Genomic DNA, 6,000 nt, shown 5'->3' with positions numbered 1-6,000 from the left:
CATTTTGCAGTATCTACTCTTTAAGGATCATTGGCATATATCTGAAAATTCCATTTAAGTAGGATGATCCTTTTTCATGTATGGACTAAGATTCCTGCCCTATCACCTGCTCCTTGCCAAATACTTCCCAATCTTCTCAGAGATGACTGAGAAGGCCGGATGTATAATGGAACGAACCCTGACTCAGATCTGCCAGACTGGATTCTGGTCCTAGTTCTGCCAATTACTTATTGTGACATTAAGTAAGATACTGAATTTCTTCAAGCCTCAGTTTCCTCATACACTAAGTTAAGAGTTTAGATTAGATCAAGGATTCTTAACCTGGGATCTATTAATTTTTAAATAGTTTGAAAACTATATTTCAATATAATTGGCTTCCTTTGTAATGATCTACATTTTTATTTTATGCATTTTAAAACAGTACTCTACCTAGAGATAGGAGATCCTGGGTACAAATCCAGCCTCATCCACTTACTCACTGTGTGACCCTGGGCAAGTCACTTAAACCCCATTGCCTAGTTCCTACTTCTCTTCTGCCTTGGAACCAAGACATAGTATTGAATCTAAGATGGAAAGTAAGTGGTTTTTCAATAAATAAAATAAAAACAATTCTCTGAGGAGGAGTCCAAACTTCCTGAAAGGTCCATGAGAACAAAAATATTTAAGAAATCTGTGGGTTAGGTGAACTCAAAGATCCTGTCAAACTCATATATGCAAAAAAAAAAAAGTTCCAGGACAACAGCTTTTCATTCCACAAATTTGGGACAAGACTTAAAATGTAAATACTCTCCTTCCCTCCTAAGGAGGGGAAAGAAAAGGGCAAACATTCATACTAAGGTGTAAATGACTGAGTTTTTTTACTCCTTTTTTTTTAGATCAAGTTTTGATGAGATTAAAAAAGGAGAACACTGTGTTCTAGAAAGGTCTGCTATCTCTGAAGTCACCACTGATCTCTTAATTGACAAATTTAATAAGCATTTCTCATTCCTCACCCTACTTGACCTTTCTGCATTTTGATGCTGACTGTGCTTCCAGGCCTCTCTAATTGAATGATGGTGATCTATAGCATTAGACAAAATTTTTCTCTGGGCACCATCCCAAAGAGATCTCCTGACCGAGTAGACATGAGTAGTAATATTGAGGAAATCTGATGACTTTATCTAGCACCCCACCCATCCCTCAGAGACTTTGTTTAAGGAGTTTCTATTCTCTCAGTTAGAATTATGCAATTGCAAAATCAGTTTTAGATTGTTGATCAAGAGTTGACCTAGCAAAATATTGTAAAAAGTTATTAGTAACAAAGAATAAATTTCACACATCCCAAAAAAACCCAACTTTGCATTGGTGCAATTATATTTGTCAAATTCCTTTTGTAGGAATTATTTATTACAAATTCAACAAACATAAATTGAGTGAGAGACAGGATGGCATAGTGGGTATAGTCTGCCAGCCTTAAAAACCAGAATGATTTGAGATTAAGCACCTCCTTTGATACATAATTCCTTTGTATTGTAGGAAGTTCTCTAAGATTATAAATTGTAGAGAAAGTAAACCTATTCTGAGAGAAGTTTCTTCAAGTGGGAATCTCTATACCAGTGAAATAAGAGATTCAATACTAGCCCTTTATCTCTAGGGTTAAATTAAGTGTTTATTGTGTAAAGAACACTCCATCAAGGGTACAGGGAGGGCAGGTGGATACAGATAATAAATAAGAACTGGTCAAGTAGGGAAGGCTGGGAGAGCGATAAGTGTGCACAAATATTTGTAGGAATTAGGATGATGCAATGTAATCTCAGGCCAGAGCAGAAGAAATTCTCTCCAAAGAGAGATGTCTTCACACCCTCCTCCTCAATAAATCCTTCTTTTATTTCTCCATCTGGAAGTAATCTTTCCCTCATTTCATAGCATTTTGAGTTATAACTATTCAATCACATCCTGATGTGTATTATATGAATCTATGAACAATTACTCTCCTCTCTTTCCTTCCCTTCTATAAGATTGTAAGATCTGGGGGGCTGGGGGTGGGGGAGAGATCTATTCCAGGATTAGAACACTTGATCTTGTTATATTTATCATTATATCTGTCCTGATACTGGACACAGTATCTTGTATATAGTAGATCTTTAAATATTCATTTTCTCATTTCAGCTCTTTCAACTAACAAAATCTAATTTCTCCTTCCCACCCACTCAATACATTGAGAAAAGAAAGAAGAAAAACAAAAGCCTTATAACTAATAGACATAGTCCAACAAAACAAATTCTCATATTGGTCATAGCCCAAAATATGCCTCAGCTTGCACCCTGAGACCTCTGTCAGGAGGTAGTGAAGTAGTCCAGGTCTTCTGTACTCACTCCATCACTGTATTGATCAGAATTCTTAAGCCCTAGAAAATATTTGTCCTTTCAATGTTGTTATTGTATAAATTGTTCACGGAATCAGTTAATAGGAGTCTTTCTGGGTTTCTCTAAAACTATCCCTTTTATCATTTGTTATAGCAAAGTCATATTCCAACACATTCGTATACCACAATTTGCACAGCCATCCCCTAATTGCTGGGCATTCCCTTAGTTACCAATGTTCTGCTAATACCCAAAGAACTACTGCTATAAATATTTTCCATACATATAAGTCCTTTCCCTATTTTTATTTTAGATTTTACATTTTGTAACCTTTGGGATATCCTTCCAAATTGTCTTCCTGAATGGTTAGATCAATGCTTAGCTCCACGAATAGTGCATCAGTGTTCCTGTTTTCTTGTAGCCTCCTCCACCATTTGCCATTTTTCCTTTTATCATCAACTTTGTCTACCTTAGGGGTATGAGGTAGAATCTCACAGTTTATTTAATTGGCATTTCTCTAATTTAGTTATTTGAAGCATCTTTTCATATGACTGTAGATTGATTATCTTCTTTAGAAAACTTCCTGGAGGAACAAAAGGGCAGAGCAGGGAACAGCCTAACACCAGAGACAACAAAGAAACTTAAAGCAAGGGGAATAGGATTCAGCTGGAAAAAATTGCTCCAAGACTCCTCACAAGAAGCTGGTGGACTCACCCCCTTGCACTGTAATAGACTTTTCAGGAGAGACAGGATTAAAAAGAGAGAGAGAGAGAAAGAAACAAAAGAAAATGGGATGAACACAATAACACAGTTAATAATTATAACTCTGAATATGAATGGGATAGGCTCACTCATGGGAACCATTTGGCAAAATGGATTAGAAACCAAAATCCAACAATATGTAGTTTACAGAAGACACATTTGAAAGAGAAAAAAAAAAACACACACCAAGTTAAAATAAAGGGCCAAAGTACAATCTAACATGCTTCACCTGAAGTACAAAAGGCAAGAGTAGCAATCATGATCTCAGACAAAGGAAATTAAAAAATAAACCTAGTTAAAATAGAGAAGGAAAACTATATCTTGATTTTAAAAATAACAGGCAGTGAATTAATATAAAAATGATTATATCATTTCTCTGAAAAAGGCTTCATCTCTCAAAATATAGAGAATTTAGTCAGATTTCTAAAAATATGAGTCATTCTCCAATTGATCAATAGTCCAAGTATAAGAAGAAGCAATTTTCAGAAGTCAAAGCTATCTATAGTCATATTAAAATGCTATAAATCACTATTGATTAGAGAAATATAAATTAAAATCATTCTGATGCATCACCTTATACCTATCAGAAATAACAAATGCTGGGAAGGATGAGGGAAAGTAAATCAGCATGGTAGCACAGTGAATAAAGTACCAGACTTGGATGTCAGTCAGGAAGATTCATCTTCCTGAGTTCAAATCTGACCTCAGACACTAACTAGTTGTATGACTCTAGGCAAGTTACTTAATTCTACTTGCCTCAATTTCCTTATCTCTAAAGGAGCTGTAGAAGAAAATGGCAAATCATTATATTATCTTTGCCAATAAAACCCCAAATGGGGTCACAAAGTGTTGAACACAACTGAAACAATTCAACACCAACATGAGGGAGAAATAGGCATATTAATGAGCTATTGGTGGAATAGTGAACTGGTCCAACCATTCTGGAGAATAATTTAGAATTATGCCCAAAGGGGATAAATTGTGCTTACCCTTTGACCCAGTAATATCACTACTAGGTCTATACCCCAAAAAGATCAAAGGAAAAGGATCTATATGTACCCAAAAAATTATAGCAGTTCTTATTGTAGTGGCAAAGAATTGAAAATCAAGCAGATGCTCATCAATTGGAGAATGGATGAACAAGTTGTAGCATATCATTGTGATGGAATACTATTGTGCTATAAGAAATGACAACAAAGGGGTTGATTTCAGAAAAAAAACATGGTAAGACCTACATAAACTAATATAAAGTAAAGTGAAAAGAATCAGGACATCACTGTGCCCCGTAACAGCAATGTTTTAAGGATAATCAGCTGTGAAAGACTTGGCCACTAATGGCTATATGACTCAGTGGATTGAGAGCCAAGCCTAGAGATGGGAGATCTGTCCTAGGTTTAAATCTGGCTCAGATATTTCCTAGCCATATGACCTTGGGCAAGTAATAGCCCCCATTGCTTAGTCATTACTGCATTTCGGCCTTGGGACCAATGGAATGAATCTAAGATGTAGGGTAAAGTTTTTAAAAATAATATTCTCCACCTCCAGAGAGAGAACTAAAGAATTCTTTGTTTTTAGTTGAAATATTTTATTTAATTAATTTAGGATATTTTTCCATGATTACGTGATTCACATTCTTTCCTTCCCACCCACCCCCATAGCTGTATATCTATATACATAATCCTTGCCTTCTTAGTGGATAGGGTTGGGGCTGAGAGGGAGAGAAATTTTTTATTTTTTAATTTTTTATTATTTTTATTTTTTTCAATATTAATTTTATTTTACTGATTAAGAACATTCTTCCATGGTTACATAATTCATGTTCTTTCTCTCCTGTCCTCCCATAGCCAATGCACAATTCCACTGGGTTTTACATGTGTCATTGATCAAGACCTATTTCCATATTATTGATATTTGCACTAGGGTGAGTTTAGAGTCAACATCCCCAGTCATATCCCCTTTCGACCCCATATGATCAAGCAATTGTTTTTCTTCTGTGTTTCTTCTCCCACAGTTCTTTCTCTGGATGTGAATAGCAGTCTTTCTCAGAATTGTTCTGAATCATTGCATTGCTGCTAGTAGAGAAGTCCATTACAGTCAATTGTGCCACAGAGTGTCTGTGTATAAGGTTCTCCTGGTTCCGTTCCTTTCACTTTCAGAGCATATTATAAACAGATTAAATATTTTCAAAAATCCTTTTGGAATCAGCAGATATTACTTTTCCACACAAATAGTAAATGCTGACAATAGGTACACTTCATTGGATTTGTCGAAGTGGTTGAACCTAGATTCAATTGGAAATTTTTTAAAAAGAAAAGAATGTTAAAAAGACAACAAATTAAAAAACAAATGTTTGTTGACTGACTGACTGATTGACTTTACCTTGTTCTTTCTTCCTGTGGACAGCCGTTAGCCATAAGTTTATTTAGGATTCAAATGGTGTGTAGCATGGGGACTTCCTAGGGTGCCATATTTTCCAGTTATACACAGGTTCGAGGCAGTGTTTAGATCACCTATTCAAACTGGTAGCTGGATCCCCCATTCAAAGACTTTAGTTCCAATTAAAACAGATAAATAGTGAAAACCAGAGAAAATGATATTTAATAAAACAGTGTAACAAAGTAAATACGAGGAATTGGATTCAGTATTAAATGTTCTCAGCACCCATTTCCAATTGTCTCCCAGGTACTCTAGTTAACTCCCTCTTAACCTCTCTGTCTCAAATCAATGGAGAAGAAACACATCATTTCCCTCACTGAAGGATGCTAGAGACCAGCATACAAATCTGCTTAATCACTTCCCTCATCATCTTGAAGTTTTCAAAACATAGGATTCTATTGCAGCAACTAAACCAACTTTAGTCTCAAGAGTGCTGGCTTCTCAGCACACAACTAGTCAG

The sequence above is a fragment of the Monodelphis domestica genome, chromosome 4 (genome assembly GCF_027887165.1).
Source record: "Monodelphis domestica isolate mMonDom1 chromosome 4, mMonDom1.pri, whole genome shotgun sequence".
NCBI classification, from domain to species: domain Eukaryota; kingdom Metazoa; phylum Chordata; class Mammalia; order Didelphimorphia; family Didelphidae; genus Monodelphis; species Monodelphis domestica.
This window is presented reverse-complemented; position numbering follows the sequence as displayed.